Source organism: Globicephala melas, chromosome 6 (assembly GCF_963455315.2).
Source record: "Globicephala melas chromosome 6, mGloMel1.2, whole genome shotgun sequence".
Lineage (NCBI taxonomy): Eukaryota > Metazoa > Chordata > Mammalia > Artiodactyla > Delphinidae > Globicephala > Globicephala melas.
Genome location: NC_083319.1, coordinates 61,964,690 through 61,977,112, shown reverse-complemented (window position 1 = coordinate 61,977,112; position 12,423 = coordinate 61,964,690).

Sequence of the window (12,423 nt, the reverse complement as noted above, 5' to 3'; positions counted from 1 at the left end):
ACTTATAAATAAGGTTCTGACAAAGTGCAAAAATAAAGAATGTAATAGCTATTCATATTTTTGACCTTACCAAATTTATATATGTGTTATATATAAACCAATTATCCTTTTCCTTTTATTTTTTACCAGTTATTTTATAGGATTGTTATTGGTAGCTACTTATATAATTTATTCCTTAGGTTATAGAATATGTAGGGTGATTGTAATTAACTAGAAATGGAATAATTCTCATACAGAAAGAACTACGAAGACTGAAATGACCTTGCTCATCCATTTGGGGGAGAGGTTGAGCAGTGTTTGTTTCTTGAGCAGGAGATGCATTATGTTGTTACTGCTGTTGTTGAGTTAAAATTTAGGGTAAGTAGATAGGTAAATTTTAAATGTTGAGTAGACAAAGGCTGTACTGTGTTGTATGTAATCAGTTGACATTCGGTACCCATTTCTACTTCCTTCTAGTAAGTGTTTAGGTATAGCAGAGGCTGGATAGGTGAAACAAAACACAACATCTCATCCCCTTTTGCAACTTTTATGGTTGCAAATAAGTTTCCATTAAATAGATTCACTTCCCAAGTTTGTGCAACAGACTTTATACACATTTGTCTATTTCTGTTCTCAAGGAAGGTAGAGACTTGACCGTTGAGAAACCACTTTCAGTGGCAATAGCACCCAGACTCAAAGATCAAATCATCTAAGTCAGCTGCACAAGGCATCAGCATCATGCATAGCCTCTTGATGCCCACGCCTATCCAACACCTTTCCTTACACCTGTTTCCCTGAATTAAATCCCATTTTCTTACACATATAAGCATTATTTCTGTTTTTGTTTGTTTGCTTGTTTTTGAAGTGATACAGACTCATTGGAGGTATAAAAAGGAAAAGATGAATTGGGGAAGGGGAAAATAAAAAACGTTTTCACCTATGAGAGGAAGAAATAGGGGAGAAATTGAGAGGTAGTGGAAAGAGAATAATGTATTTTATGATGGGAAATAGTATGAATATTGCTTACAAACAAAAGTAAAATCATGTGTCTGATTACGAGTGCTAAAGAAATAATAGAACTTAGCAACTGAATAAAAAATGCTGGCAAATCTCGTAATTATCCCTCATTTTTCAGTCATTTACGTTTTATCTTGAGGCTTAGATGTTTCTAACACTTGATCTTCCAGGCCACTTGTTTGAATCTCAACAGTGAATATTTAAATCTGTAGATTTACTACTAAAATATGTTTTAGGAAAATATTTTTTTCAGCTCTTTGAGTCCTTTTAACTGGATTCGTTTAAGTAAATGCACTTGGGTTGTTCATTTTGATCCTTTCATCTCTAAGGTAAGTGAAAGCTAATTGAATAAAAAAGCATAACAAAGTGAAGTTTAGGTATTAAGATTCAGCTGTAGAAAGATGTGGGTCCATCTCAATGCATAAAATGCAGTTTATGTATTAATATGCAATCACTTTCCTTTTCTTAGAGCATTTACTTTAAAATATTTGTAAATTCTTTCTCTGCCCCTTTGAGGTGTAAATCTTTTTTAAAAGACCCCTGCCCATTTTATAGCCCAGGATTGTCTTTGTCAAGTACCTGGGAGCCATCCCTTTGAAATGTCATCATCTAGGAAGATAGCACCCCTTTGTCAGGGTCTTTGTGAGAGGGCAGGATCCTAACTTGGGTGGGTGCTTTTCTCCAAGTTACAAAACAACCTCCTGTCATGAAGGTAAGAGAATACTTTTCCTTTCTGTGAGGCCAGTGAAAAACAAGTAGCCTATGATCTTCCCACTCCAGCTATTACAAACTCTCCAGCCCTTTGTTTCAAAGGAGTTGAATCCAAACTGAGTCTGGTATCTTGGCCCTGTTACGATAATCTTGAATAAAGTCTTCCTTTCTTCCTTTTTTTTGCTTTAACAGAGGAAATATATGGTAGCATACACTAAATTACAGAGTTTTATATCTTCCATTCCTAAACACTATAGAAATGAGTAAAAATAAATTTTAATTCTTCTTTCTGTGTTTTGTTCCTGAAAAATTTTTGAAAGGTTTTGTTTGTTTGTTTGCTGGTTTGCATAGTATTTACTCCTTTCCTATTGCCTTGAATAAGCTGGTCTCAATAAGATACAAGTAAAGCAAATTTATTCAGTTTTATAGTTATGCTTTAAAATTGTTCCCTTGACTTTTGGTTGTTGCTGTTTGTTTGTTTAGTTGGTTAGTTGTTTGTTTGGTTGGTTTAATTCTGGATGAAATCTCAGGTTTTTATAATGAGTCTCAGGTAATAAACAAATACAGTTTTTTCTCAAAACTCCTTACTGTCATCACATACCCAGATTGATGCTTCTTAAGGCTGGAAACTGGTAATAAGTGGAGAAGAATAAATGACTGGTCTCCTCTATTGTCTGCTTTCCTTCCTTCTCTTCTTGCAAGCTGCTATCTGTGGCCCCTCTGGGATCAGGCCTAATGGGAAAGGACTTATACAACTAGAAGAGATGCAATCTGGCACATCATGGGCACCCAAGCTTCTGCTTTCTCTTAGAGGATGCTTTTTTGGCTTCCTTAGAAACACTTTTTCTGGATTCTTTGGACTATAGTTCATTGACAGGGACAGTGCCTGCTTATCTTAGCCTATTATGGTCTCTTCCTTACAGTCCCTGTCTTCCAGTGGTCTACTCCTCTCAGTGCAGTTCTTTTGAGGGTGCTTCTTTGTAAAATAACTCACATCGAGATCCCTTCTTCAGTGTCTATATCAGGTTCACAGAAGGCACGTAAGTGTCTTTCCTTGACCAAACTTGCAACGTCCAGGCAGTTCTCAAGGTAGTCCTCCTTTCCTTCCTGCTAGCTAGTGTATTGTTATTCAGATGTTTGCTTGCAAATTAAATAGCAGTCCCTGACATCCCTATGTCAAAAGACTTATGCCACATCCTCTATGTGTTTCTCAAAGAGTCAACATCACTAGATTAAACTAGGGGAGAAGCAGCCTCAGTCCTCTTCAAGGATCCGTCCACCTTGGTATCTGATAACTCTACAGAGACTTTCTTATTCTGCAGCCTCCCTAGTTTCTTCAGTGTCCCTGGGTCAGATACATAGTCTAGCCTAATTAAAACTGTCTAGATGAGTATTGAGTTAAGATTCTCAAAATCTGTTTCATAATAACTTTGTATAGTTTAAGTGGATACTGCAAAGTCTTCGTGTGTATTTTAGGGCAGTTATATGATTTTCATATTAAACTGTAGAAGAATGCAACTATTTCTCAGTCTTAGGCTTTCTTCTGATATTCCAAGCTAAAAGAAAAGTCACAATTAATCTCCTCTTACAAACTTTTGCTGATGAAAATATGGATTTTGGTGACTAGGTTGCTAGATAGGTAGATAGGTGATATTCTGTATCTTTAATTTTTACCATTTTTATTAGCTTAGCACCAAGATGCTAATCTCCTCCATGTCTGCCAATTTGTATTGGTATTTTCCCTAATTTTTATATATTATATGTTATATTTTTCGACTAAGAAAAAATATGCAGTTATTATACATTTTCTGTCCATTGTTGTCAACTATTCTTATTTTTGAAATGGTTGTTGTTTGTAATGTTATTGAATGTTGCTTTCTCTTTATTCAACTTTATGTGATATTACTAAATTTACTAATTTTCTGCCTTTTGCATATTTTCCTGCTATACCTTTACCTGTTGTTTCACTTCCCAACACTACATTTCAATCTATTTCATTATGATTCTGTAGACACAATGAAGTCTGGAATGGGGTTTTGTTCTTAAATGGGTTTGTTTACAAAGCCAAGCACATTTGTGATTTTTCTGCTGCTGTCCTCAGGAACAACTTTGTTGAAGCATCTGGATTACAATTTTCTTATATCTATATCCTTTAGAATCCAGATCCTTTGGTGATTTTGCCTCAAATGTTGGCCAGGAGAAGTCTATTGCAAACTTATTGTTTATTATTTTCTATTTAAGTAATTTGAATATTTTTCTTGAATGCATATGGGATTTTTTCTTTGTGCTTGAAATTAAAAGATGTTTTGGCAATCGTTAATTTGTGTTACCATTTACTTTGATCAACCTTCTAAAGAGTTCTATCTTGAATTGTTTTTAAAGTATTTTTATGAATATTAAGTACCTAAATGTTTGCTCTCTAAAGTCTATGCCCCGTTGTCATTGACAAGCTGTACATGTACTCATAGATCTTTGCTATTCAATTTCATTTATATTTGCAAAGTAAATTTCAATCATTCTCTTTCTCTCTCTCTTCACTTTGGTTTTTTCTATGGTATCCATCTAGTTTAGGAAATAAGGTAGAGCTTTTAGAAACTTTTCTTACATTAGACATGAATTATCCCTCATGATAGAGTTCAGTCTTATATAATCATATACAACTCCAATTCTAGATTTTTAATGAAGAAGAGAACACTAAATTACATTTTAAATGTTAAGTCTTCACCTCACATGCATTTTCGATCTTTATAAAATTAATCCAATAAAATATAATTTTTTGCCATATCAGATTTTTTATATTCATTAGATAAAATTCAAGTATATGGAAGTGAAAAATTAATTAGGTACATTATAGTAACTACCTTACTTTTTTTGAGTCTCTTTACAGCCCAGAATTAGATATGATAACAATTTACAGGAATTAGTTCATGGAATCCTTTTTATTACATTTAATTTAGATTTATCTGTAAGAAAACATTAAGAACTTTACTAAGTGAAAACTCAAGAATAATGCAAACATTGAGACTATGTAGAAGATAAATGAGAGTGGTCAAGAAACTGCAAAACATAAATTCCATAGTTCGAATTACAGACATTGTAACTGCTCAAAAACATACCATTTAAAATGAATCTTAAGTAAGCCTTAGGTAACAGACTTAAATATGATTACATGGAGAATCAAAAGTTGTTTGCTACTTCATTATTGCCGTCATGTTCACAGTCTATTAAAGTTTCCAAAAAATTTTTAAACGGTTGCGTTCTCCTACAGGTTATAATGAAAATCATACGACTGCTTTAAATACATGTGAAAATCTACAGTGTTTTGTGACAAGTTGTTTTCTCCAGATGTTATCCAAATGACAGGGACACTTCATTGTTCACAGTGAGCAGTGCATGTGGCAGTGGGGAGTGAGTAGAAGGGGTGAGAGGATCTGTAAGGGAATAAGAAAGAAGAAAACATTTAAATATTATTCAGCTTTATTAGTGTCTTATATGCATAAAGCTAACATTAAACTCCCACTTTGGCCTACAGAAGAGACTGAAAGTCCTAAAAATGTCAATTTGCTAGGAACCAAAGCAAGAAAACATTAATTCCGATAACTCGGAAATATATAAAAATTTGTGGTTACAGAATATTGTCCTCACATTCATACATTCATTAGAACATCACTCCTCATAGAGAGTTAGGTTTTTTATATTGTGCTTTTTACACATAAGTGAAATGAAACCAAGAAGCTAAATATAAATTGGTCAAAATTACAAAATGAATATTGTCGCTCCATTTGGAAAGTAGTTTATTTTTGGTTTCAAATATGATGACCCTCCCACTAAAATTATACTGCCTTGCCAATATATTCTAGATTTAATAGTTTTTTTTTTTGACATCTTTATTGGAGTATAATTGCTTTACAATGGTGTGTTAGTTTCAGCTTCACAACAAAATGAATCAGTTATATATATACACATATGTTCCCATATCTCTTCCCTCTTGCATCTCCCTCCCTCCCACCCTCCCTATCCCACCCCTCCAGGCGGTCACAAAGCACCGAGCTGATCTCCCTGTGCTATGCGGCTGCTTCCCACTAGCTATCTACCTTACGTATGGTAGTGTATATATGTCCATGCCTCTCTCTCGCTTTGTCACCGTTTACCCTTCCCCCTCCCCATAGCCTCAAGTCCATTCTCTAGTAAGTCTGTGTCTTTATTCCTGTTTCACCCTTAGGTTTTTCATGACATTTTTTTTCTTAATAGTTTTTAATCACTTATTTTAAATGAAATTTAATTTACACTCTGATGAATAATACATCATCAATTTCTGAAAGATATCTAAGTACAGGCATCTATGATTGAGAATTTATTCCACAAGCAATTCTGTACATAGAGACTATGTGTTTAAGTTCAGATAATATGAGTTTAAATTTCACAAAAGTTAGCCAAAAAATCTTTTAAATAATTCACTAAAAGAATATCAGGAAACCACAGGGAAAGAAATGATACCTCAGACTATACATTTAAAAGCCAGACACATTAAAGCCAAATTCTAATTCAAAATTTTCATAGAACGTGAACAAATGAAGACTAGAAAAAGATGCACTATGGAAGTAGATTTTTTAAAAAATTTGATTTGAGAAATGTTCAAAAAATGAACACCAAATTTTATGTAGGTCTATTATGATTTATATTTCATGGAAATAAGTGATGGGGGAGTGTTCAGTTTTATGGAGAGTAGTTTCAGGGCAAACAGACAGTTTTGATAATCCTCATCTAAAGAACAAAGAGGAGTACATTAAGATGTGCCTTAGGTCTACATTAAATCGTAGGTCTTTGTTTTTTTATTATTTCTCTATTTCATTTTAAACTATTTTTTGCTTTAAATTAGCCTTAGAGCCAGAAGAGAGTTAAAACACTTCACATTTCATATTTGTTCTCCATCAGTATCTTCCATAAAAACTCGTGCAGTTTGCAAATTTATTTATTTGCAGTTTAGTGTGACAAATTCAATCCAGACTCACACTGTGTTCTTTTCACCCTTTATACCCTCATCTCTAATAAAGTATAGCTAAATATTTTGTTGCTGACTCATGAGATCAGGCTGTTAACTAGCTAGTATCTGTATGCTCAGAAATGCTGGCTGAGGATAAAAAATAATGAATCAAAGTAAGTAAATCTAAGTCAAGAATGTGGCCTTGTGTGTAGCAACTATATTAAGTTTTTAAAAAGTAGCATATTTGCAGGAATATTTTTGAAAGGATTTCAGATGGTTTTACTTAGCACAGTAGAAATGAGGGACAGTAAAGTTCCTTCTAGTTAAATTGATTTCTTCAGTCCTCATTCATCAAAAGGGTCTACAGTTAAACTTTTGAAGAAAGTACTTGTAGACTTCATGTTAGTTGAATGTTCTAGGCTTTAGAAGAACTGTATAGTGACAGGGATTAGGTTTCCTAATTCTGCCCTATCTTTTTATGTGCCTTAACATAGCATTAGGGACACACACTAATTTCAGATAGATTTAAATACCATTAAAAAATAAACATCTATTAATTACATGCAATGTTTATACTTAGTATTATGCTAGTTTTCTTGAATAACTCAGTGAAAAAACAAAATACTTCAAAAGATTAGGTAGATTTTGGAGTCATAGTATAGAGTTGAGTTTTCATTGAATTCTTTTTTCTTTTTTGCATAGAGTAGGAGTTTAGAGTAGAGATGCTGAGTCAGCAATATGTGTTTGTGTGTAGTTTATGATATCTGTGTAGTAGTTAAAGGCACAGATAAAATGAAAGGAATAAGTTGTAGAACGTGGGAAAAAGGGGAAACCAAAGTAACCAGTGAAATACCTGCTTAAGAAGAAAAATGAGGGGAAAAAATTTTGCAATGAATTTGAAATGGATGGGCTAAAAGAATAGGAGAAGAATTAGGAGAGAATGATGAGTCAGATACTAAAAAATAGAAATGATTTTCATGAAAAATAGAATGGAAAATAGTGTTAAATAGAGACAGATAATCAAATAAAATATACCTGTGACTTTTTCCCTTGGAGATTCTTGTGGGACTAGTCATGTTTATAACACAGCTTAGGACATGCTGCATTAGAAGAAATAGAATAAATGTGTACTGATATGAAAACCAAGGTAAGTGTGGATCAACTAGGCTATATGTTTTCAATTTTCTCAGTTAAATCAGAAATTTAGAAATAAAGATTTGAATGGAGATAAAAAGCTTTGAAGGAGCTGCTTTGCAAGGTCTACTGGGGAATTAAAGAGATGATACCAGAAATGTGGCTTGTCAATCTTTGGAGCTTCTGTCCACACGGGGTGTTTGAAAACATTTGTTGTTATGATTGGAAATGAATGTAGTCCTCATGTATTTGAAGAACAGGCTCACAGTGTGTAAAAGAGGAGGTGAGGTAATTGAAGTGACCAGAAAGATCTTTGTGCTAAGACAATGATTTTGTCAAGTTCAAAATTCATAGTGATGTTGAGTTCTCATTTGTAATAATAATAAGTACAAAACACTTGTAATTTATTATACAACTTTGATGTTTATCATATTTATGCCTCACAACCAAACTTTCAAGGCAAGGAAAGATAAATTTTATTCCTCATTTTAAGGTGAGAGAACTAAGACCTAGAGAGGTTAAATAATATTCCATTTTTAAGGTCATAGTTCTAGCATGTAATAAAATCACACTCTTTTTTTTTTTTTTTTTTTTTTTTTTTTTTTTTTTTGTGGTACGCGGGCCTCTCACTGTCGTGGCCTCTCCCGTTGCGGAGCACAGGCTCCGGACGCGCAGGCTCAGCGGCCATGGCTCACGGGCCCAGCTGCTCCGCGGCATGTGGGATCCTCCCAGACCGGGGCACGAACCCGTGTCCCCTGCATTGGCAGGCGGACTCTCAACCACTGCGCCACCAGGGAAGCCCTAAAATCACACTCTTTTCCAGGTGATGCACTAAGCCAGAGTTTAACACAGTCAGGGAGGTGTAGAAACTCTGAGTTCATGGTGTGGAAGCCATGTCATCCTTAAAGTAGAAGGATAAAATTCTTTTCTCACTTATATGAATACTTTAATATAAAATTGCTTAACACTTAAAATTAGCTAAGCTTCATTTAAATTAAAACTCTACTTAACCGGAGATAGTTCACTACAAGAATTGTACAGTAGTTGATTTCTTCTATGTAATACCATTCCTAGTGCAACACAGTAGGAGCTGCATCATTAGTTGTCATTTCCTCCTTACTCTTCTGAGTCCTAAAGGGTGGAGAGTACTCAGACAGACACAAAACAAAATTGAACCCAAATAAACTGCACAGTGATTTCTAATAGTTATAAACCCATTTTGACTAATATGACCAACCAAACATCTGGGAAATAACTGCAAGTATTGTCAGAGCTGATAAAAGGTTTTGTTTTTCAGCTTGGTAGAATTTCTGCACTAGGTGACAAGCCACAGTTTAAAGATGCATAGTCTACAAAAGTGGCAATATCAGAAAGGAGTAGACAATAATGATAATTATCTGGAGGAAACAGTGAGGAGAATGGCACAGTACTTAGGAAGTAGAGGGCAGAAGATGGCGGATGGAGGTTAAGCCATCCTTTTAAGTTGGTAAGTTAGGATTCAAAGAAGAAGTCAATATAAAGACAAATTTATTAAGTGCATAAAAGATAGAGTTACTATACTGTATGTTATCTTGGTAGGTAAATCTATACTGTATTTAGTGCCTAATGCACTGTAACTTCAAAACAATGTTAAATGAATAAGGAGATATGTGAATTACCTATAAATAATGATTATTGAGTTTCTGCTACGTAGAAGTCATCATGATAGGCATGAGAGGGCATGATACATCTCAGATGTGGTTCCTGCCCTGGAGTTTCCAATGCAGTAGGCAAGAAAAGCCTATTTCTTTTATATAGACTAAAAAGTAACCATTAACTAACTTACAAAGCAGAATATACTAGAAATAATAAAGTTATCAGATTCGGAGTTTGGAGACATAAGTTTCCTTAGGAAGATCAGGGAAGACTCCTTGCTGGAGGTGATTATTTGTATGTGTGTGAAATTATTCTAAGCCATCTATTTTATTTATAAGGATACAGTACAACTAGAAAGTACTTTTTAAAATGTCCTACATTAGAAATAAAAGAATGATTATTTTTATAAAACATTTTGGTGACTTTAGATCACAATCGTATACATGCCACAGACATCCTACATGCTGTTTGGTATCTGACAACATGGGCAATTCCTGGCTCACAGCAGACCCACAATGATCATGGAACAGGAAATGAAACAGGTTTTCCTTCTACAAAACTTTCCTTTAATTATTTGGTTAGGAATAATAAATCAAACTATCTCATTTCATTATCTCTCTTCTCTTAAAATTTTTATTAAGGAAAGATTAGTATACATAAAGAACTATGCAAATTTTGATGAATAATGACATGCAAATTGGGAAACCCACTACCCATCTTAAAAGTGAGATTAAGAAATAGTGCCATTTGTAGAGGCATAGATAGACCTAGAGACTGTCATACAGAGTGAAGTAAGTCAGAAAGAGAAAAACAAATATCGTACAATATCGCTTATATGTGGAATCTAGAAAAAATGGTACAGATAAACTTATTTGCAAAGCAGAAATAGAGACATAGATGTACAGAACAAACTTATGGATACCAAGGGTGGGAGTCGGGTGGGATGAATTGGGAGATTGGGATTGACATATATATATATTACTATGTATAAAATAGATAACTAATGAGAACCCACCATATAGCACAGGGAACTCTACTCAGTGCTCTGTGGTAACCTAAATGGGAAGCAAATCTGAAAAACAGGGGATATATGTATACGTATAACTGATTCATTTTGCTGTACAGCAGAAACTAACACAACATTGTAAAGCAACTATACTCCAAAAAAAATTTTTTTTTAATATAGAAAAACAAAAAACAAGACAAAAAAACAAAAGTGAGGTTAAGATTCAGTACTGCTCAGTCCACCATGTTTCTTTTCTGTGTCCCGCCCTGCTGCTTTCTTCACTGAGGTAACCAATATCCTGAATATTATGATAATCATTTCTTTTCTTTCAATTCTTGTTTTTTTTGTTTGATATGTATCATGTATATTTAAAATATATAATATCCCCAACAAAAGGGGACAGGTTTAAAAGCTTTACATAAATATTTAAATTATGATATTAAAAAGCTTAACATTCAAATTTAGTTCTCTCATAGTAAATATAACTATTTATACAAATATAATGAATTATAATATTCACAGCTCTCTTATTCTAGTTTATAAAAGAGTGGAGATGGGAGTTCCCTGGTGGCCTAGTGGTTAGGATCCAGAGCTTTCACTACTGTGGCCTGGGTTCAATCCCTGGTCGGGGAACTAAGATCCCATAAGCTGAAAGGCCAAAATGAAAAAAAAAAATTTAAAAAAAAGAGAGGAGAAATACTCCAATAAGACAAACACACACACACACACACACACACACACACACACAAATAGGGACAGAATGTACTTAGTTACAAATGCCCGAGTAATACTATCATACTAATCCATGTGAATGTCATAGTCTTAGCCACTGCTTTCTGTTTTTTGGTGGTTTAGTCTAAAATGCTGCCATCGTTTGACGGATTTGCCTATGTCACTGCTCCACTTTTGTCTGTCATCCATACTTCCTCTTTCATAGCGCTCTTCCTTCCTTGCAGTAGGTCTGTGCTTCCAGTAGAGATCACTTTCTTCAGCCTTTTTGTTTGTAGATGTATTTATTTTGTTTTAGAAGAAGTTGTTTTCTTATTTCAGCACGTTTGTCAGGAGGTGATTTTTTAACTCGACCTTAAATATACTTATTTTTTCCGGGAACAAAATTGGGGGGAAAGTCTATTTAGTAGTAATGGATGCAGCAAAGTGTTAAGGCAAGAAAGACGTTGCATAGCTGTGAAACGGCAAATGACAAGTACTGTATTTTAGCTGGAGAAGGGGATCAAGATAGGAACCTACAGGATCAAAATAGGAACCATACCCAGAGAAAAATTAAATAATTACTCTATACCTTGTATTTTATATGTTACATCACATTTGTTCCTAATAAAATCACAATGTACAATGTAATACAAAGTTCAAATGTGAGAAAATACTTTAAAAATTTAAGCAGTGTGCAGTATATATTAGAGGTATGAGTTATGTTCGAGAGAATCTTACCTCTAAACCTTGCTCTTTCAACAAAGTAACTATTCCCTGAGTTTTAAATATAAGATTAAAACTAGTTTATAGAAGACTTGACCACTATGTGTAGGGTTTTTGAATTTCTTGTATAGTCCCTAGGGAGAAATGAAACTTGAATTTAAGCAAAGAATACTCATTAACAATAGAAGAGGTTTAAGCAGGTTGAGTGGGTGAAAATATATATGGCAAGATGAAGAAAAGAATGAAGGAACAGTAAGAAGAAAAAATACAAAGTGGATGGAGACGAAAGAATTCTGAATGCATCATTTGTCTTTTTGAATAAAAGGGGGTTGACAGAGATAGAGAGCAAACATTGTGGCATCAAACATCTCTACTACTTTGCCATCTTGTAAAAATTATTTAAAGTCTTAAGCCTCACATTTCATATCTGTAAAATGAAGTTAATTACAACACCTATCTCAGAATTGTTATGTCATTTAAGTAAATAACGCATGAGAATGCTTTGCACCATTTCTGGCACACG